Source organism: Mauremys reevesii, linkage group 7 (assembly GCF_016161935.1).
Source record: "Mauremys reevesii isolate NIE-2019 linkage group 7, ASM1616193v1, whole genome shotgun sequence".
Classification (NCBI taxonomy): Eukaryota; Metazoa; Chordata; order Testudines; family Geoemydidae; genus Mauremys; species Mauremys reevesii.
In genome coordinates this window covers 23,816,553-23,839,774 of record NC_052629.1, presented here as the reverse complement: position 1 = coordinate 23,839,774, position 23,222 = coordinate 23,816,553, and the positions used below count along the sequence as shown (strand labels likewise).

Below are 23,222 nucleotides of genomic sequence, written 5' to 3'. Positions count from 1 at the left end.
TTCTTCTCTTCTGCAGACTAAACAATTCCAGTTCCCTCAGCCTCTCTTCATAAGTCATGTGCTCCAGCCCACTAATCATTTTTGTTGCCCTCCGCTGGATTCGTCCCAATTTTTCCACATCGTTCTTGTAGTGTGGGGCCCAAAACTGGACACAGTACTCCAGATAAGGCCTTATCAGTGCCGAATAGAGAGGAATGATCACGTCCCTCAATCTGCTGGCAATGCTCCTACTTATACAGCCCAGAATGCCATTAGCTTTGTTGGCAACAAGGGCACACTGCTGACTCACATCCAGCTTCTCGTCCACTGTAACCCCTAGGTCCTTTTCTGCAGAACTGCTGCCTAGCCTCTTGGTCCCTAGTCTGTAGCAGTGCATGGGATTCTTCCATCCTAAGTGCAGGACTCTGCACTTGTCCTTGTTGAACCTCATCAGATTTATTTTGGCCCAATCCTCTAATATGTCTAGGTCCCTCTGTATCCTATCCCTACCCTCCAGCATATCTACCACTCCTCCCAGTTTAGTGTCATCTACAAACTTACTGAGGGTGCAATCCACACCATCCTCCAGATCATTAATGAAGATATTGAACAAAACCGGCCCCAGGATGGCCCATTGGGGCATTCTGCTTGATACTGGCTGCTAACTAGACATGGAGCCATTGATCACTACCTGTTGAGCCTGATGATCTAGCCAGCTTTCTATCCACCTTGTAGTCCATTCATCCAGCCCATACTTCTTTAACTTGTTGTCAAGAATACTGTGGGAGACTGTATCAAAACAGATACAGTTAAAGACAAAGAATAACATGTCCACTGCTTTCCCCTCATCCACAGAGCCAGTTATCTCATCATAGAAGACAATTTGCCATTATTTAGTATTATATAGTACATTAACAGTAAGAAAGACAAGGTCTGACAACAAGCACATGCACTAGAAAGGGGACAACTTTCTTTCTAGAGTTGTTCACTCTTGAGAATTTTGGCCTCCCTTCTGACCACTGTTTCAAGCATCTGGAGTGGGTATAAAATACTTCACATTCACACACACAAATGGTAACATTTCAGAAGTGTTCCCAGTACTGGTATGATTGCACTACCTACAAACAAGTCTTCTCAATGCCTCTGCATGCATTGGTTCCCAACTAGTATGGAAATCACAGGTGTCTCCACTGCACTAGTTCAGTGCTTCTGTGGGATCCTTTCAGTGACATCTCTGACAAAGGATACTGGCCCTACCAACTGAACCTTCAGGCACAGACAGGCTCTGTGCCAAGGTGGGGAACATATACTCATGTACATCATACATATACATCAGACATACATATGCCAACCTGGCATATTTCTATTTGCCCACTTATCTGGTTATCCAAAAAAAGTATCATTTTTCCATTAACAGTGTCATGGTAACAGGCAGGTGAGTAATTTTTGTTCCTGGGCTTCTAAATGCTTAGGTCCAATTTGTAGGGGTGATGAATGCATAGTACTTATAATCATATACTGCAATGGCTGCACCTGCTACCGTGATATGCACCTGCTCCAGGAAGCCCTTCCTAGAATTATGGGATAAATGCCACAATGCACAGGTACAGTATTTGTCAAAGGGAGTGTTGCATGAGTGCATGCTGAAGCAGTTTGCAAGCTGATTGAAACCACACAAAGACATTGCAGAATCAGAGAGTGCAATCACACTATGATATTTGTTATCTATTGTCAGCAACAGTGCAGCTTCCCCATTGCTACCAATAATGTAAAACCTAAAATAGACCAGTATGAGTAAAACTGAACTACAGCCTTTTAACCTTGGAACAGTTAAGTTCTTCTGTGTAGATGGGCTTTATGTAGTAGGAGGAGGTGTATTGATGGAAGGATGTGTTTTAACAGGGAGGAAATGAGTAAACTTCTCAGGCAGAATCAATGACAAACAGGAATGGGAACCAGCTGTAAAACATGTTGGGTGTTAACAACCAAGTACAATAGAAATCTACAGAGAATTGTGTAAATCTGTGCCAGTGTGTTAGAGCTTGTCCCCAAATCTATGGATTCTGTAGGGAAGGGTGAGTATGGTCTCTTTGGTTCTATTTTGCTTGGACCAACCTATTTTATGCCAATTACCATTGTAAATTAGAAAGAGACAGATGTACAAAATACCTGTTTGCTTATTAAACTGAAAAGGAAACATATTCAGGGATGTTAACAATCTCCATAGAATAAGTGGCAAAATCCATAAGGCTATGGTTCCAGTGCAGGTGGGTCAAAGTAATAATATTTGAACTTTTACAGCATATTGCACCCAAGAATCTCAAAGCCTGCTTGTGCTGACCTAATCTGCTGAGGGACCACTTTAAAAGATTAAAGGATACCAGGCAAGACACTGCCTTGCACTGCATTGTAGGTGACATCTGGTGCCACCATAGAATCGTAGAATTGTAGGGCTGTAATGGACCTTGAGAAATCATCAAGTGCAGCCCTCTGCACTGAGGCAGGACCAAGAAATCTTGATAGGTGTTTGTCCAACCTGTTCTTAAAAAACTCCGATGATGGGGATTCCACAACCTCCCTTGGAAGCCTATTCCAGTGCTTAACTGCCCGTATGGGCGAGAGAAAATACGTGGCTTAGGCATGATGAACAGTGAGGTGAAGAAAGGCAGGGCAGCCAGCCAGGGAATGACAAATAGGGCATAATCCTATAGTTAGAAATGTTGACTCCGTAGTGCTGGTACCACTTCTTTGCATGGCTACCCATACCTGATAGCATAAGAAGCACAAAGGGAAGTCTGTTCTAGCAATGTAATAAAGCTCATTTTAGATAGCAATCAGAGCTATATAAAAGGGCTTGTGTATTGAGTAACAGTCACATTTTGCCTTTCTGAACAAGAAAAATCAGTTGGTGTCCATGCTTGGTTGTGGATTTACCATTTAAACAGGGAAAAGTAAAACAGCAAGGGTTAATAATGAAAGAAATAAAAAAGAAACAAAGCAACTCATTTAAAGCATAAAGACAATTTGTTCCTTATATCTGCCTCTGCTTTATGCTGTCTACTTTATTTTATTTAGATTATTACCAACTCTTCAGGACAGGGACGTTTTTCCTGTAAAGGACTTTTGAGTGCTCCATAAATTAAAAAAGACAACCACCAACACTACCAATTGAAACATCAGAAATCTATGATCTCCAAATCTGCTGAGTTTGTGTGTGTATGTGTTATGAGGTGGTCAGGTGGGGGATGGGGGTGTAATTTTTAATTTTTATTATTCTTTGTTTCACTCATATTTTAATCATAGAAGTCATTGCAAAACTCAGCTAGGGCTATTCAAAATTATTTATAGTCTTATTAATCTGAACTAGTGTCTCTGCTATTGGACCTGATATTTTATTTAGGAAAAAACATGCTCTCTCAAAACCACTAGTCACAATGAAATATTCTGTAACTACATCTCATTGTGGGATTCTATGGTTTCATGAAACTCCTCCAAATCCCGAGTCCCAGCTCTGAAACCCATATTTCGATATTGGAGATAACACTCATCCCCTCCAAAATCTCAATTTTTTAAAATGGCCCCATTTGACTGGACCATTTATTGATAGTGATATTTACCAGTCACAAACCCAGTTGCTCACATTTTCACTGCTGTACATCAACTAGCTTTCCCTCGGCTGGTGATTATCCAATGGCACCACCACAATGACAAACTTGTGCTTCTGCTAAACAACAGGAAAATTTCCCCCTGAGCTCCTGCTTGTTCTGGAGCCTCTTTTGTACCCCCTGCATCAAGAACTGCATGAACCCCTAACCCAGATGTTATATAAATATTGCTTTTTAAAGGAAACATTAATACAGTTCAGGCTTCTATTGCCCTCCTCACAGTAGTGTCTCAGTACCTTTCAGAATTGCATTAAATGACATGACTGTCATCTATCATGTTTGGTTTTTTCTTTCTTGTCCTTTAGCTGCATTTACCAACAGGTATTTTACACCCCATTTCCCATTACCTGTGAATTTGGTCCATTTAGTGTTGAGAGCACCACCAGCAACTTTGGATAGTGTGAAGTAGCTTTGGCTTCTTATTTCGCCATTATACTTAGACAAATATATAGTGGCCAAACCCTTTTAAAAGATGCTACAGGTTTTCCAAGCAGTGGCTCCAAACATTATAGTCTACAATGCAATACAATAAAGTTTATTTTGATTACCTCATTCATACATTCTACCTCACAGTACTTTACAGACTTTATGTAAATAACATAACAAAAGAACTCTTATTAGCAGCAAGCGCTAGAAATGAAATAATACAGGGATGCTAGAAAAATGATACCAGACAACACGTGAGAGAATGAGTGGCAATAGAAAAGATATATGAAAGCTGTGCTACTCCTGTATGATACAACATTGCTTTGCAAGGGAGTTGTGTGAAAGCCATTGGAAAAAAAAATAAGGAAAAGATTAATGCTTGACTGAGTTATTTTATTTAATTCCCCATAGATTTTGTCTTAGACTTAAGGCATGATACGGTCAGAGCAGATTGCCTTGGGTAATATTCCACTCTGAAGTTGTCCATATATCTGACATTGGTCATGACATATTTAATTTGAACTGGAAGTTCAGATTTAATGGTTGAATTCAAGTGAAACAAGGAGGCACATAATGAAGTCAGGGACTTACTGTCTATGACTATTGCAGCCAAAACCTTTCATAGGTCATTAGAGTTTCTTGAACCTAGGGAGAATCCTCGCACTATTTGATATAGGCCAGGGGTAGTGACCAAAGAATAGGATGCGAACTGGTCTCCCAATAGATACACAGCTAAGGTCCTGATCATTTCACGGCATTTGCAAAAATAGGGGTGAAATCTTGGCCGTACTGAAGTCAATTAGAGTGTATAGACTTCAGTATAGCCAGGATTTCACCCTAGATGTATGCTCCCTAACCACATTTTAGCTGGGATAATTACAGTCTTTGTAAATATATTCCCCTTGGATACAATACTTTTCTTCACTTCTGAACCTAAACTGATTTTTTCTTGCTGTATGCTATTAAATGATTTCTGAGTTCCACCCCAGAAGTAGCTGTTTTTCAACAGCTAATTGTTAGGGTTAATTGTTTAGGTCCTTTTGAAAATTCCACTAAGTGCCTGAATGTAACTTTATGTGCTAAATACTTTTGAAATGTGGCCCTTAGTGTCTGTGGCACTTTTGAAAATTGAAATTTAGAGCTTGCCTACATGACTTGGCAAATGCACCAGAAGGGTGTGATTTGTAAAGTGCTCTAGTACTTTGCAGTCTAACTGCCCCATGTAGATCCTGCTGGTGTGCTCTAAAAGGTACCTAGGACTATGTTAACAAGGACTAGGTACCTTTTAAAGTGTACCAGCAGGGTCTACCCTCTACTGCCTTTTGCTGGTGCTGTGTAGATAAGTCCTTAGATTCCTAAGTCACGTAGTGCTCTTGAAAATTGTATTCCTTGTCAAAATTTAAATGAAAGAGAGAATGGTTATTTCTCAAAAATATAATTAACAACAGAACAGGTCTGTGTGACTGGTTACTTCTCAATGGATGATTTATTTTTGCACTGTCCACCAGAAAAAATAAGAGTCAGCTCAAGTCTTAAACAAGACATCTTATTGCATTGGCCTTCCTACAAAGAAGAGGTTGAGAAACATGGCTGTGCCAACTTTCTTCACAGAGAAAGAAGGTCCCACAAACTCGGACACACAGGTGCAGATGCTTTAAGTAATAGCAGCCTTCAAAGCATTGTGCAGAGTTCTCTGGTTGGCGTTCTCTTCTGTCCCTATATTTCCTATACTGACACCTCGATCCCATGCAGACTGGTGCATTATATGTGATGTAGAAGGAGATTCTGAGAAATGTCTTAGTGAACGTCAGGAACTCTGCAGGGCTTCCTTTAATTAGCAACATATGCAGGTAATAAGAGATAACTGCAGTAAACATGCTTCAGGGTGAAATTGTTACATTTCAGCAGAGCCTGGAGTGGTCGGCGCAGAGGAGGCAGCAGGTGCTCCTGGAGGTATTATGCCTCAGTAAGGTGCCATACCTCAGGGAGCAAAGAAATGTTGCCATTTTTGAAGAGAATGCCGCATGTACTCCCTGACTGGGACCAGCCCTGTTGGTAAGTGGGAAGGGGAGAAAATGGGGCATGGTGCTGGCTCTGGCCAAGCTTACCCTCTCACTTTGAAGAAGGAATTCCTCTGTATGTACTGACTGGAAACAGTCTTTGCATTCCTTGAATTCATTTGCGCCCAATTCTTGCACAGGGCTGCTAAAGACCTGTCCTTCGTAGGGGACGTCTGCGCTTTCCAGCTTGTATACTTGTATGCACACTAGCTTTGATAAAACTCATATGCTGAAATGGAAGTGTAACCGTCGTGGTGCAGGTGGTAGGACAGGCTAGCTGCTCCGAGTACAAGCCTGTCTGAGACCCTAGCTACTTACTCAGGCAGCTTGCTCCTCCTGCTGATCAGGCCACCATGGCCACCCTTCTATTTTTTATTCACTAGCTTGATCAGAGCATAGGTGCTGGAACTAGGGGTGCTGCCGCACTGCCTGACTTGAAGTGGTTTCCATCACATGCAGTGTTTGCAGTTTGGCTCAATGTCTCCCAGCACCCTGTAGACGGGCCGACTCACCCCTGCGGCGCCTCCTGCTGGTGACTCCGGGAATTAGCTCAGTTCCAGTCCAGAGCGCCCTCTGCAGGCTGGTGATCCACCTGTCCTCAGGCCCCCAGTGTCCCTCCCTGGACCCGGTGCCCTTTTATTGGGGGTGCTGCCCCCTAGCAGTAACCCCTTTCTCTCTGGGTTTCCCCTCCTTGGGGAACCCCCACCCTCTAGCCCCACCTTGCCTCAGTATTGGCTACTGCCAGTCATTGTCTAGCCCCACATTTTGGGGCAGACTGCAGTATCAGCCTACTCATCACAGGCAAAGGGGTTTGGACCTGCTGCCTTGGCCTACCCCTGGGCTGCCCTCTGCAACCCCTAGTACCTGGTAGCCCAATGCTAGGCCGCAGCCTGGGGCTTTCCAGGCTGGAGCTCCCCAGCCTTTCCCCAGCCCTGCTTCACTCAGGTATCCAGTCTCAGAAATGCCCCGGAAAATTTGAATTCCTTTTCCTGTCTGGACAGTTTGAATCCCATTTAGGTCTCCAAAGCCATGAGAGACAGAGGATACAGCCGGATGCTGCATGCCATTCTCGGTGGGTCTGCCACCACTGCCCACAGTGTGTCGTGGACGAGGATGTGCTTTAAACAAGTTAACATTTATTTATTAAAAGCAGCTAAGACCAACGAGTTAACATTTTTTTTAACTAAAAACAGGAGAGACATTAGGAGAACAGAAGGTCTACATACAGGGGATGGACTTTTTTTATTCATAGATCTCTCCAGGAAACTCTCCTGGAGAGTAATCTGAAAATGCAGGCATTGCCCTCACGAGCATGGCAGAGTAGGCCCCTGGGTTGTTGTTCCTTTGCATAACAAGAGCCTCACTTAACAGCCACGTGCTGCAGTCTACAGAGTGGCAGCATACATCTTTCCCAGTGAACAGTTTATGCTTTCAGGATTGCCTGCATCAAGAGGACAGAGCTGTACATTCACTTCTATGAATCCAAAAGTGTTTGGCTTACCATGCCTTGCTGCTATTCTTCTTTCCTGCAAAGGTTCTCTGATCTGCAGCCCAATACACCAGGCAATGAAAGCAATTCAGAAGAAAAACTTCTTCCATTAGTGAGTGCATGAGACAGGTGCTGTGCATACTCTTGTTCACAGACACCGAGTAGACTATGTTTCTTTGTTTAAAAAATGTATCATTGTAAGAAATTCACTATCTTTTTGACATCACACAGGTGCAACTGTATCACGACCTGATCCACCATACCCTCACAGATGATAAAGACAAGGGACGAGATGTTTGCTGAACTTATGGGCTGCTCCAGAGCCGAGGGGACCAGCAGAGCCAGTGGAGGAGAACCTCACTCAGCAGCACCGCGGAGGACAGGTGGCGTCAGGAGGACCAGCAGGCGACTCAAACGCTGCTTGGACTAATGACGGACATGCTCAGGCGCCTTGTCGATGTTCTGCAGGACTGCAGGCAGGAAGACAGAGCCCCTGCACTGTATCTGCAACCCACCTCAAACTCCAATCCCCCTCATCAAAAATAACAAGAAGGAGGGTCACCAGGGGCTGTGAAAACTGTCACTGCACCACAGGACAGTGTTAAATTACCCAAAAGCTATCAGTCACTACATTTTGAAAAGTCCTTCCCTTACTGTGTTGTTGATTATTAAAAGTAGTTTTCTGTTACTTACTTTTCCGTCATGGTTTTTACACAACGCTGTGTTAGATGTCTTGGGTGGGTCGTTGGGTGGTTGAGACAGTCACCTTTAGCAGGGTACAGAGACGGGGCTGGATCAGCAGCATGTCACACACACAGTGCAGTCAGTAGGCGGTTAGCTGGTATGGGAGGTGGTTTGCAGGTTTTCTGTCGTTGAGCATTTGTAGCGGGGAGGAGGTTACAGATGTCATGCAACGGTCCCTGTAATGGAAGGCCACATAAAAAGGAGGGATGGCAGGATCCGTTGAAACAACCAGTCCGGCACTGCTGACCGGTCTGGGGTGGGAGCATGTCAAACCTCGACCTTTACATGACCACACCCTACCCAGCACAGTGTGCTTCCCAGTTTCAACAGTCATCAATAAAGACACCGTTGTAAAGCTACATTTTAAATGTGTGTTAGAAGTTAGAGGCTAGTCAACAGTAACTTGGTAAAGAACAGGGCAGGTTCAGCTTCTCTGTGAAGAAACTGAACAGTCACAGTTCATGCTGCTCGCTGCTCTCTGGTACTTGAAGAATTCCTTGTCGCTGTGCAAGGTGCCTGCATAGTAGGCTGGGTCCCTAAGATCAGTATGGGCATCTGCACATCCCAAGCGTTATTTTGTGGTCCGGGAAGAAACTACCTTCCTGCAGGCATCTAAGCAGACCAGAGTTCCAGAAAACAATGAACTTTGCCAGGCCACCCGATGTTGATGTTGGTAAAACGTCCCATGGTCCACCACTGCTCGCAGCACACATTGAAAATTAGCCATTTCTCAGCAGCTGACTGCGGAAGAGGTGGGCGCTGTCACTGAGAAGAAAAGTGCATGAACAGATTGCCAGCTGGCGCTTTAGGGGGAGGGCTGGGGTGTGTGATTGCGGTTCAATGATGACAGTTACCCAAAACCACCCTCCACACAATTCCCAGCATGCATTGGTGGGAAATCCCAGCATTCAGTGCACCGCTTCAAATATGTGGACTCACACAGTCGAATTAGTGTATTTATTGTGGATACACAACTTCGACTTCATTAGGTCGATTCCAGAAATTCGAATTAAGATGAATCGAAATAGTCTTGTAGTGTAGACTACCCTCAGTTCCCTGCAGTCAGGCCCTTCTCCCTCTGAAGGCAGAGAGAGACTGTCTGGGCTTTTGGCTTCCAGCTTCTTATAGGGGCCAGCTGGGCCTGATTGAGGCGTGGCCCCAGCTGCAGCCACTTCCCCAATCAACCCAGCCTAAAAGCTGCTTTCTCAAGCCTTGGCCCCTTCCCAGGGCTGTTTTTAAACCCCTTCAGGGCCAGAGCAGGGGTCCACTCTGCCACACACCCCCACTATACAAATTGTTCCAGCACCCCTAGATCAGAGTTAGCATTGTATGTCTACCTGAGATGGAAATTGCACCTCCAGCTTGTCGTGTACCTTACCCTCTTCTCTCTGCCAAGGTCTGTCTTATCTATTTAGATTGTAAGCAGTTTCGGACAGGGATCATCTGCTACTCTGTGTTTGTGCAGTGCCTAGTGCAATGGGGCCCCACTCTTTGTTAGTCCTTAAGCTCAACTGTAATAAACATGATTAATAATAAGGGCCGTAAGGTGGAGGGAAGGTTGCTTGCACCCTTCTTCTCTCCTCCGCCAACAGGCAGCACCTCAAGGACAGGCACAATATGGATCTTAATCTTTCATTTACCAGGCTATGGTTTGGTTCCTTGCTATGAGAAATACCTTGGTGTTCTTTTCTTAAATGTTACAGGGAGTTTTGTACAGTAACATTAATCTGAAAGGCACTTATGGTGATATATTGATATCTACCTGATCATTTAGATCATCTCCTCATCCCATATGATTCATCAGGAGGGAATTAGAGTAAAATGTAAAAAGTATGCTGATGTAATGGTGTGGTTTTCAGGAGCACATTCATTGTCTTCACCTTGAGCTTTCAGATGGGATAAAGTTTTGAAGAAAACAACAGGAAAGCTGTCTTTAAAATCTTGTGGGGAAAAAAGCCTCTTTCTCTATAGCATATCTCAGTTCTGACTTATCAAATGTAAGGTGTTTGTTAGATGCAACAAGTTCCTTCCTACGAAGCAGTGTTCTTACATTCCTCACACCCCCTGTAGGCTTTGAAATCAGTGTTCAAAGTGGACTTTCTGAATTCATGAAAACCCACAGGTCTATAATACATCCCTAATGGAAGTCAAACATGACACCCTAGAGATAAAACACAGTGGCCTTATCCTCTGTTCACAGTAGGTGTCTGTGTATAATAAATATTTTATTTTACTACAAAAACAAATAACTAAACATACCCCCTGTGTTTGTTCTGAACTCTACAGTAGCTTTTGTGAGTTTACTATATTTCAAAGCTGAGAGACGAAACCACAAAGTCATGCCAGTTACATTGCATGCTTGCACAATAGAGAACCAAAGCTGCTTTCATTTTGTGTAAACTATGTTGCTAGCTATTGCCCTTCTAGTAAAAGGCTCTATTGGCATTCCTATGGGAAACCCCAATTTTTGGGGGGTTGACAACTCATCCTATAAGGTTCCAGCTTAGGAACAACTTTATATATAGCCTGTCTTTTTAAAGTAGTAAGTACTTGATTCAGCATTTTCCCTGCACTTAAGCATATGCTTAACTTCAAGCACATGTATCATCTTGCTGAAGAAAATGAGAAAAACCCTTGAGAGAGGCATGTGCTTAAATACTTTGATGAAATGGTACCTAAAAGGGGGAAAATTAGGGGTTTCCAGTGACGGTTCTGTCTCATGTGGAATTAAAAAGAGTAGTATATACAATTTTTTTCGGCCTCTGTTCATAATATTAGCACATTTCCCTGGGTATTACGGTTGAAAAATGGCTACTGCTTAAACAGGAGCTCCTTTTTCAGAAAGGGTTTTAATCCTGATCCTGTGTCCGTGGAGAGCCGCATAAATGTCAGTGGGACTCTGTGAACTTGATCTTTTATGCTCACATGGAGTCCCACTGAATTCAGAGGGACTCTGCAGAGAAGCTAGGGTCCATCCATGTAGATAAGACCTAAGCATGCATTATATTATGCTTTAAAAAGAGAGACGATCCAGACCCCCAACACTACCTCAGTTGTGCATGTGCAGTACAATATGTGGTCGGTGAAAGCATACGGGTGATACTCTGCCCTGACACATACTCATGCAACCCCACTGAGTTCAGTGATGACGTAAACTAGGGCAGAATCTAGCCTATTTGCTTCCTCCACAGGCTATCGACACATGCACAGATATGGCCACCTTGTCTCAGACGTATCTCATATTGTAATCCATGCTGCTGTGTTTGAAGGATGGCTTGAAAAGTGCCAGTGTAATTCAACTAGTCTCAAAGTATCTCAGGCACTCTCTGACACTTTTCCATCAAGGGCCTAATGTCTGCTAATGACAGAGCAGTGACAGTTCCACTGAAATTGTATTGAGTAACAAGACAATTACTCTTATTTCAAGGGCAGTGTCTCACCACCCAGCTTTTAAATCTAAAAGATAAAAATGGAAACAGAGGAAAAGCTATATTAAAAATATGATCCCTAATTAATCACTGCACTCTCCCAGCTTTACACTGATGTAACTTCATTGGGCGAGATTCTCAAATGGTGTAAATTGCCATAGCTCCGTGGACTTCTATTAAGCTATGCCAATTTATGCCATTTTAGGATCTGGTCCATTGAATTCAAGTGAATTACATTGGGATAAGACTGGAATAGCAAAAGAAGAGAACCAGGCTCACACTGTTTGTCCTCAGACCAAATTGTCAGAAAATTCAGCATTAGGGTTTCAGTATCTCATGCTATTATGTCTAGGTATCAGAAAATTGTGTATTTCTAAGTATCATACGGTAAGTGTGCCATTCCCTAGGAACAGTGGTAAGTGCTCCAGACACTGTAAGGTGCCTACATTTTTACTTGCTTTGCATTGTGGGTTTAAATAAGCTATTAAATGTTATTTTAACATAGAATTTGCTGTGTGCTTTTATATGTTTCAGTTGCTTATATCATCATTCTTACTGTACTAACATTTACATGTCCTTTTTCTTACAAAAAATTTACACAAGGATATTATTTAAGCTCTAGGTTTATTTTATCACCCATAAACTTAGACCATATATTAAAATGGTGGAGGAATTTAATATCAGTAGCAGATTATCTTTAAAAAAAAGCTAATTTCTCTGTGTTATAGAGACAGGCATATCAAGTATGTTAAAAGGTTTAATAGCTGTTAGTAAATTTTACTGCAACTGTCAATAACTTCATAATATATTGGGCCAATTAATAGGTCAGCAGCATATATTTATATTTTGCTATAAGCTGTTTACCCAAGAACATACTAATTTCTAATGATAATGAAATATGAAGGCAATAAATATTAATTTTAACCTTTTTTTCCTAATTTGAATACAATTTTTAATACTTGCAATAAATGTTGACTCTGCAGAATTAAAAGTGAAGTCCTGTTTTCTTGGACTCCAGGCAAAATTACTTATGTGTGTTGTGGTTTTTAAATAGTGAAGTATCATCAGTGACATGAGTTTACACAGTCTTAGTAGAACAAAGTACTGCACAGTCCCAAGCTATAATCTTATATGCAGCAGGGGAGTGTGCCTTACACATTACTTGTACCACTTCTGTTTGGCTGAAATGTAGTTATAGTAAGTTACGCATCTAAACAATTTTTTAAAAACTCTAAAGCTCATATTTTCTTTGTTCAATTGTTATTCTAATTTAAAGTGAGCCTTCAATGTGCTGAGTGCCATAAGCTAAGGTGCCTAAATGACAGGCAGATTGCAAGGCGCCTATCACCTAAGGGTTTGATCACGCATCAACGGCAAAAAATCATGAACTTTGATGCTGCAGATTTGAATCCTTTCCACAAGGATATCAGACACACTCAGCTCCTTGCAGGACTGGGCCCCAAGTTACTGGCCAAATTGGGAACAGCTTCTGCTCCCTTAGGGCCAGATTCTAACACCCTTATTCACACTGAGACCGTGTCTACACTTACTGGTAAATGAGCACTGCTGCAATTGATGCAGGAGGTGTTGATTTAGCAGATCTAGTGAAGACATGCTAAATCGATGGTAGAGCGCTCTCCCATTGATTTGGGTACTCCACCTCCCCGAGAAGAGTAAGGAAAGTCGGCGGGGGACTGTCTCCCATAGACACAGTGCGGTGTAGACAGTGCAGCAAGTCAACCTAAGCTACACTGACTTCAGTTATGTTATTCATATGTTAGTAACTGAAATAGCATAACTTGGGTTGACTTACAGCGGTAGTATAGACCAGCCCTGAGTATTGGCTTGCTTCACTAGGAGTCCCACTGAAGTCAATAGGACTCTGAGACAACTAAAACAGTACCTGGTGTGAGCAAGGATGGTAGGATCTGGCCCATAGAAATAAATGATACAGGATTAGGCTCTTACCTGTCCATTCCTTCTCTTTTCATTTTCCAGTCACAGAATTCATGACCAGACTTTCTCTTTCTCTATCAGCCTCTGCCATCCTACGGCAAGCCACGTGAGTTTACAGAGGACTTGGTCACTTGCTTCAGCTTCAAGTTACAAAATGGGTGAACTGCAACCAATTAAATTTTTATATTTAATATTAGGTTTTATTAATCTAGTATTTTATTAATAGAATTTTTAAATATTTAATGCCAATTTTTATATGTAATATTAAGTCTTATTAATCTAGTAAATTTTATTAATAGAATTATTGTAACTTTTTTCCGTTATTTTTTTTACAGTCAGATTAATTACATACATTTAAAAAAAACATTGTGGTCCTAGATGGAAAATAAAGTAAGACATCCCCTAAAACCTGAATTGGGTTGTGAAGAAGTGATATTTACCCAGCCTGCCTTCCCCTCCCCCCTACTAGTATTTTTCATCTTTATTTTTCCTCATCTTACTCCTACTGTGGTGTCTGCAGACTGATCTATGCTCCAGTAGCCCTAGTTCCCTTCCTAATGTGTCCTAATTATCCAGTGTTTGTGTGTTGCAAGTCATCCAGCTACTCTTCAGCTGCACTTTCCTTACGTACCTTATGGGATGCTATTCTATGTATAATCTGAATTTTTCCCCTTCCAGATTAGTAACACAGTCACATAGCAAATTGGAATATGCATGTAGTTTCAGCACTGATATAGTATTGCCTTCTCCTCTTGCTGACACTTTTGATGTTGTTCCCTTTCATCGTCGTCATCGTCCTGCTCCTACAGCAGACTTAACATCTGAGGCCTTATACAGGGCATAATTAGAAGCTGCAAGACCCAGACATTAAGGTTGGATCCTATTTTTCAAAAGGCAGCTTCTGGAATTGTGGCTGCCTCCATGGCTATAGCTGTGTGGATACATACGCTACCATCTATGGAGCTGTATCTGGGCTATCTTGGAATTAGCCTCCTAATGGTTGTTTTTGGCTACTTTGTCACCATCAGGACAGATTATCTGGTCCTTAAAGCACCCAGAGATGGCCAGGGGAATATTATCCTCTTCAGGGGCCCTCTCCTCTAGTGTAGCCGATACCTGAGCCAGCGACACTCAGTGTAACGTGGAGAAGGGGGCATGCCAGGGGCTGGGCCACATCCAATCCTCCATTGGCCCAAGTCCCTAGGACACCTTATCCAAGTGGTGTAAGTTACAGCAGCTCCTTTGCATCTCTAACTTGTACCAGAACCAAGTGGCTTTGGGTCATGGATCAGCAACCAGTTCCCAACTCCACACAGCTGGGGCTGAGAACTGAGCCCCAGTGGTCCTTGACTGTGGGGAAAGGGAATTGTCTTACTCTTGCAAGGTTGTGAAGAAGGTCTCACACACTTTCCGCATCACATTCATGTACAAAGTCTTTGTGCTGTTGCACTCAAGAGCCTTTACGTGTAACGTCTATATGTATTACACCATCTTGGTATGTGTTCTATTTATAAACTTCACAGCTTCTGTGCTGTGCAACAAAACCAGACAGTTTTCAGTTCACTGTTACATAAGAGCATCTTAATATCCAAGGCTCTTAAATGAGAATTAACATGAGTCTTGGAAAAGTGCTGAACAAACAGGATTTATTGGGATTGCTATAATGCAGCTGTCAGATCAAATTGTTTTTGGTTTTAGAAATAGTCAGGATATGAAAAACAAAGTTCCTACATAAAATATACATGGTGACTTAAAAGGTGCGGGTTTTTGTTTGTTTGTGCATCCAAAATAGGAAGAGGTTGGGTTTCCCAATCACCCATTCATCCCTTCCGGAGTAGACTCTTAGGGCAGGACACCCCAAAAGAGCCACTGGCCATTTCAAGGTGTAACAAGATGGGTAGCTCTGTTAGGGGGCTAGGAGTAGGTAGAGCTGCAGTGGCCCTGAACATCAGTTATTTCCTGGCTGCCACATAGCCCATTGGAGGCCTGGGAAGTTAGGGTAGCCTTAAGGCTGAATTAGCTCCTGCACTCCTACTTTGGCCCAGCTCAGAGATGATTTCCACCTCTTGTGCCTCAGTTTCCCCAGGTGTACAATGGAGATAGTAATACCCATCTACCTCGCAAAGGATTTGTGATGCTTCATTCATGTTTGTAAAGTATTTTAGGGCCTTTAGAGGAAGGGGGCACTATGGAATTGCAATGCATTATAATTACAAATGCTTTAACTGGTCATAAAATTATCTAGCCCCAGCATTTGACTTGAGACACCTTGCAGCAAGGAATTCCACAGAGTGTCTACATGCTGTAGAAGTACTTCCTTGCCTTTATGCTAAGACCACTGGCTATCAGTTTCTCTGGGTGACTCCTTTCCACCACAACATGGGACATCATCACAAAAAAATGGGTTGAACAGCTTTCTCTAGACATCTCATATGTTTCTGTCTCAAGGGTGCTTCCTCATAATACTCTGCATTTCCACATCCTGTATCACAGGGCAGAGCAGTGTCAGAATCTATCACCATTTTTAATCTGTTTTACAAATGGTGATTTGACACACTGGACTGACTTTTGACACAATTGCGTGAGAAACTTCTTTTTATATTTTTAAGAGCAAAAAATAATACTGTTGAAAGAAAATGAAGACACAAACTTTGAGTTTACTCAAACACTAGTTATAAAACAAAATCTTGAAACTAAAGGCTAATATTTCAGCCTGCTCTCACCCCAGTGTGCTTCAGTACTGATGGGCTCTCAGACAAGCATGTCATTGGGTTTTATTTATTTTTTTAACAATGCCACATATTCCGCTAAACTAGGCATACTCAATATGTTAAGGAAGAAGCGTCAGCTCACACTTAGCTTTGAATTTCTTTGCTTTTGTCAGCCTCATTATTACAGTCAGAATGTTATTAAAATGCTGCTCTTTGTCTGTTAATAATCATTTCACTTCTCTATTTCTGCCACATGAACTTTAGAACACTGTGAAATGTTTTTGTAGTTGCATGTTTTTTTCAAGTTCATTGATCAAGCATTTGTACATTTTAATGTTATAAATAATTGAAGAGCCTTCATTTTTCAGTGTTAAAATTAAGTTTTCTGTTCTGTCTTTTAAAACTAGAACAAGGGAAAATATAATTTAAGTCATAAAAAGGCTGCAAAATATGTGGAACTCACTCTAACCCTTTTCTGTGCGACTCTTCTCATTTTACTTTGATTCTTACAAAGAGCAAAGCATTCACAATCAGCCTTGACAAAATCCTCCAGTTGGTGACGAGCCAGAGGAATTCACCTACTTCCTGCCAGTGCTTAAAGTGTAAGGTGGGTACAAGGAGGATTCTTGAAGCCACCCAGAAGGGTTTAGTGTATAGCAGTTTTGAGGGGTGAAACTGAGCCAGGCAGAGAAGTTAAGAACTGATAACCCATTGAAATGAACAGAGGCAGTGCACATCATTTTTAAGTGTAAACTATGCGTCTGTCTCTGTGCGGAACTCTGATTTAGAATTAATGCAGTGCTGCTGTGTAAGGGATGGGGCAGGGTTTTGGGAGCTCTGTTTAGGGGCTGCAAACTCTCTAAACAGAACCCAGCTCTGCAGGAGCTCCTTGTGTCCATTGCACAGTAGGGATTTGGGGGGAGGGAGATCTTGCCCTACACAGTTTCTGTGAATGTTCCCCTCCACATAGGGGCAGTGCCAGTATCATGGAGCCGTTAGAGAGAAGAAGTGATTACTGCTGGATAGGAAGAGAGGGGCCTGGAACATAAGGAGCAGTTACTCCTCTGGCAGCTGAGGATGTCAGTCCCTGAAGAGAAGCCACATTTGCAGCACAATATGAAACTAGCGTGTCCTGCATAAGGTTGCCTGGCTGACGGGGGGGACCGTTGTTACATGATACAGCATTGTTACATGATCCTGCCCAAAGAATGCATGAAAACGTCCTTTTATTGGTGCGGTTAGGCCTCTCCTCTGTGCAATGGACTTAATCTGAACTCCTTTCCTACACTTATACTAATATCAGAACAGGAAGAAAGGGGGAATCTAAATTCAAACCTGCCTCTGAACCTGCCTTTATGGTTTCAGGTTAAGTTGGATCCAAAATTGGACAGCTGTGTATTTTCATTCTGGTTCAGATGAGACTCAAGTTGGTGGAAAACTAGCAAAATCAGCTAATATTGCACCCTTTTAGGGCCATATTTGTTTTCCAATTTGGTGAAGTCAAATATGAATCCTAGCCTTCAGCTGGAACTCTGAGTCCTAGCCTACATTTAATCTGGAGCCACAGGCTTCCTCTTGAGCCTGACAGTTACCAGTTTTACCATAGGTGTTGCTGCTGGATCAGCTGATGAAATGAACCAGCATTATAGATAGTGTTGAGCAAACCTCATGATTCCAGTTTTTGGATGAGTTTTGCAAGCAGGGTCTCTACAAAGCTTATCAGAACACATTCTAACCTCTTTGATTGAGAAACTGTGCTGGGAATTTCATGAGAACAGATTCCCATGGGAGATTTCTGGTAGTTCCTAGCTCAGTCCGAGCTGTAAATACTGTGAGAACAGCACATCAGAAATGCTAATTTAATTAACTCTGTTGGCAGCCACGGCCTCCCGACTGCCTCCTGTCTGCCCTTCAGAGGAAATGCTCCCTCTGATGAACACAAACCACATGAAAAGTACTTGTTGCGCATTATGTATATGTTTGTTCAGCAGAAAAATCACCGGGATAAGGTTCCATAAAAGCTAGGATGAAAACTATGAATCTTTACATTAAAAGAGGTAACCCATGCAGACTGGATGTTTCTCCTTCTGACTGTCGTTTCACTCACTATGAATTTTATGAAAATTGCATCAAGTAAAATGGAGATTTACTGAAAGCACTAAAAACTGTGTTGATGGAACAAACAACCTTGAGTGAGCACTTTGCTGCCTGTATTCATTTCAAAGCGAGTATTACCATAATTCTGCTGATGCTGAGACTTGGTATCTATAGATACTTATAGCCATGGCTCCACCCTGCAACAGAAGTTAAATCTAAGTAGGCTTATCATTAAATAGAGATTGACCTGAGCAGCAAAGTTTGGAGCTGGATTCAGATACAAATTTAAAGGGATTATTTCAGACATGTAAATAGCAGTAAATCTCATCAGCTTTAATTTTTGTTTTAATTTAACTGAGTTTTTTGTTCTGGTGTGAAATACAAAAATAAAAAGCTATCTAGACTGACACACTCTGCACTTGGTGTAAAGGCAGAAACAAGGCACAGTTTGATCAGGTAGCACTTCTATCAGTATGCAGCACAACTGCATCACAAACTTAGCAGACATTATCCCAATCCACTCTAATGAAAGAAAGTGTCTTGTGGGGTGTACTGCCGCTAGATCACATAATACAGGGTATGCACATTTGTTATGCCTCTTCCTCCAATGAATTCTTTGTGAATAAGTCCCTTCACCAACACAGAACCCAGTTAAAATGTGTACAGCTCATTGTAGGATCGGGACATAGTGAGTATGAGTATGAGATATATACTAGCCAATAATAGCCCATCAGCCAGATCACTGAGTGGAATCTCTTGGATTTATTTCTTAGTGAGGTTATCCAGTGGTGCTAAACATTTTCCCCCACTCTGAGAAGCATTTGAAATATTGCCATTCACCTCATTCCTGTCCATACCATCCAAGTCTCTGTTCATATTAAAATTTCCTTTTATCCCTAAATATTGAGTGGCAGATTGTTTGGGCTGGATTGAGTACTGCATGGTAAATTACCATTATTACTCTCTGCAAAATATCTCCAGTCTGTGTGTTCCATTCTGTGTATCTGAAGAAGTGAGCTGTAGCTCACGAAAGCTCATGCTGAAATAAATTTGTTAGTCTCTAAGGTGCCACAAGTACTCCTGTTTATTTTGGAACTATTATTATAGGATTGAGTAAAATGTGGGTCCCATGTTCCAAAGTACCTGAACTTTTCCAGACCAGTTTGGCTCATCTGTGAACAGTTCAGCTGCTGATAATCACTTATTTTATTCTTTGCCAAACATGCAGAATCTCTGACAACCATTTGTTTAAATTACTTACGCAACTTGCTGTTTTAATCTTCTTTTTCCTATTAATCTGTGACAAGCCATGAAATTTAATATTTTTACCATGACTAATGTATGAAATTTGTTAGCTTTGTCTGTAATTTACAAAAAGCATTGAATAATCGAGCCTTAAAGTTTAAAGGCTTAAATTTTGCTATTGTAGGCGTGATTGTTTTTTAATGATTTAAGGCATCCAAAGCGCTTTGGCGATGGGTGCTATTATAAAGCACCATTGCTAACCTACACCCCTCTTCAATGTCCTGGGTCTGCAACCAAATATTAATATATAAACTAATCCAAAAAAGGGAGGGATGGTGAAGAAAGGAGAGCAGAGGGGGAAAGGAACATGAAGCTTGTATAAAAGTAAGATGTTTTCATTATCTTCACTACCCTGTGCCTCTTCTGCTACCCATTGTTTATTATCTTCCCTATGCCTAAGTTAAGTTATCAGAACTCCGTGGGGCATGGTCCTCAGCTTTTTATCACATGCCATGAACACCTCTGGTTCTATAGAAATAATAATAATTTCTAAGCAAAGAATTAGTTCTGCCTTAGAATGAAGGACTCACAAACCCTAATGCTAACAGATATATACTGTATGTTTGATATATACTACAAATCTCTCTTTCTCATCCACACCTCACCCCACAAAATAATGCATATAGTAAGCATGGGCCACAGATGCAGTGTACAGATGTAGAAATGAACAAACCAGGACTAGGGTGAGAATGAGGAAAGAATGACGCTAAAATCTTACAAGCTGTTCTCATGAGAATTTTGGTCCAGAGTTGGAAATCTTGCAGGATCAGCAACTCTCATAAGATTTCTGCCATCTTGGACTGTCCAGTAACAAAGCCATAGGTGAAAGCTCAGATCTTAACACTACCTTGAAAGTGTTAGGTGGAGAAGTTGGATCTGAGGTTTTGGTTTGAGCCCATCCTCTATACTGTGTGGATATCTGGCATATGCAGAGACAGTCACAACTTGAAGAGACTTTTTCAATAAGATAGAGTTAACCTTTATTTAGATGTTTATGTTACAGCCCAGACCTAAACAGTTTTAAATATTTTAAAAAGTTACATGCACACACGATTTGTATTCCAAGGATGGTTGTTATCAGTTCAAACAACGCAACAAACTTGAGTCTGTACCAAAATTTGAATAAAAAGTGTTCGAGCAGCTATACATTTTGTTTAGTTTTTGTTACTGTTTTCGCTAAACTACTGCCAGGGTAAATTGAGTCTAATCCAGAATCTGGAGCCACCAGAATTTCAGAGTTCACAAGGCATTGTCAGCTCTTCACCCAGCCAGCTGGACCCACTCCATCAAGAGCTTACTGAACTCTCGATTTCCTCTCCATGAGGCAGCCAAAGTCCACCTCAGAAGGCAGTCATCAGTTGTGTACTGTAATATGGCCTGTCTTTCCTGGAGGCCTGCCTACATTGGGGAAACATCTATTGGTATAAAGAACAGGAGTACTTGTGTCACCTTAGACACCTAACAAATTTATTTGAGCATAAGCTTTCATGAGCTACAGCCCACTTCTTTGTTAGTCTCTAAGGTGCCACAAGTACTCCTGTTCTTTTTGCAGATACAGACTAACACGGCTGCTACTCTGAAACCTGTCATCTATTGGCATAGTTGCACTAGTACAAACGCCTGAAATACTGAAGTAATTTACACTGGTCCAAGCCCCATCAGGGGACTATACCAGCATAGCTACATCACTGTGACAAATTTCCAGTGCATATTTCTCTGATGTAGATAGGCCATTGGACTCACTGCTGTTTCAAAAGGTTATCTGACCATGGTGCTCAGATTTTGCAGAAGCTGCTCTAACCTACCTTTGAATGCCACGAAGAAGGTTGGTTTTTGCCATGTTTTCATTCTAACAGCAAGCAGGATGTACCAGAAATCTCATCAGGAAACCTACCAGTGTTGTAGGTGCAGGAGGCCTGGGCAGTTTGAAAGGTTTAGTTGTTTATCCAAGTAAAACCAAAATGCCAAACCTTTTCATGTTTGGTTATCACTAGTGTAGACAACTACAGAGCTAATCCTATCACATTGTCATCCTAACTGGAGGAGATGTACCTGAACCAAAACCCCAGAACAGAAGACGTGACACTTTGTAGCACAGCAGAAATCTATTGTTTTTATAGGAACAATATATAGATCCTTACAGTTAAGGTTTTAGCCCTTGCCCAGCTAAAGAATTGGTACTTCATTCTCTCACAAAGTTGATCCAGAAACTGCCTTTTCCTGGACCAAAGAGGACCAAGTAGTTGCTATCATGACAACCTTAAGGGCAATGCTGTAGCATCTAGTTCCAATCAGGCAGAAGGACTGAATCTGGGGGAGGGGAAAAGGGAGCATAATGGTAGCAACCAATGTAAGAAGTGAGCCAGAGCTCGCACTCTGTCTGCTTTTGCTCAAGAAAATGTGTTCTTAGAAGGAAACAGATTACAAGTGATCTAATGGTACATTAGCTTTAAACCAGAAAGAGTTGCGTAGTACTAAATCCCTTCGAACGAGGATGTTATGTATTCCTCAGGTCATGTTATTTTTTTTAAATATTAATCAGAAAAATTGGAAAGCTTTATTATAAAGATGACAAATGCTACTATGCCTCAAGGAAAGGTTGTGCACAGGATGTGCAAGCTCATACTTATTGATTCAACATGGTGACTGTGAGCTGCACTTTTAATGAGGGAAATAAAACATCCTCTTAATTGGCTATAAAAGGATGTACAACACAGACTTACTGAAACATTAGGATGCCTAGTTAGGATCTACTTTGTGACAATGCCCCTTTTTATTAATATTATTTTATTGGTTGCAAAATCTATGAGTTTATCCATGTTTCTGGTACAAAAGACACATTTTGGTTTAAAGTAGAGAGCAAAAGAAAAAAAAATCTGCACAAGACAAATTGAAAACATCAGTGTACCCTATAGAGTAATAGTACTTTATAATGATTTATACATGGGAATGCAAGTGTTGCCAAAAAAATAGGTGACCTCTCTACCCTATATTAATAATTACACTATGGAGATGGAAGCCTGATATGCAGAGCACTCCTGTATGCAACAAAAATTTTCCTTAAAGAAAAAAAAAAACGTTTTAGAAACGAAGGTAAAAAGGAGGTGACTCCAGTTAAGTGTTGACAAGCATTTCATCTCATGTAATGGACAACAAAATATTGGAATTCCTCCAAAACTATTTCTAATTGTTCTAGTTTATTTCATAACATCAAGTAAGAACAGGCTCTATTGGCGTACCCTTCCACTCCAGTGAATGCAGGTCACCTTTCCAAACTCCCCGCTTAAATATACAACATGAAAGCCAACCAAGACAGAACTGAACTGTGGATAGTTGGATGTCTCCTTATCAAACCAGGATTG

General features: G+C 41.5%; 1 long non-coding RNA gene across 1 annotated transcript in view; it reads right to left on the bottom strand.

The window, feature by feature from the left end:
* LOC120368732 overlaps positions 1 to 23,222 on the bottom strand; it is a 72,947-nt gene that overhangs the window by 43,457 nt on the left and 6,268 nt on the right. The window contains exon 2 of the long non-coding RNA XR_005582750.1: positions 13,760 to 13,910. This is a non-coding gene — a long non-coding RNA (uncharacterized LOC120368732). The remainder of the gene's footprint in view (positions 1 to 13,759; positions 13,911 to 23,222) is intronic.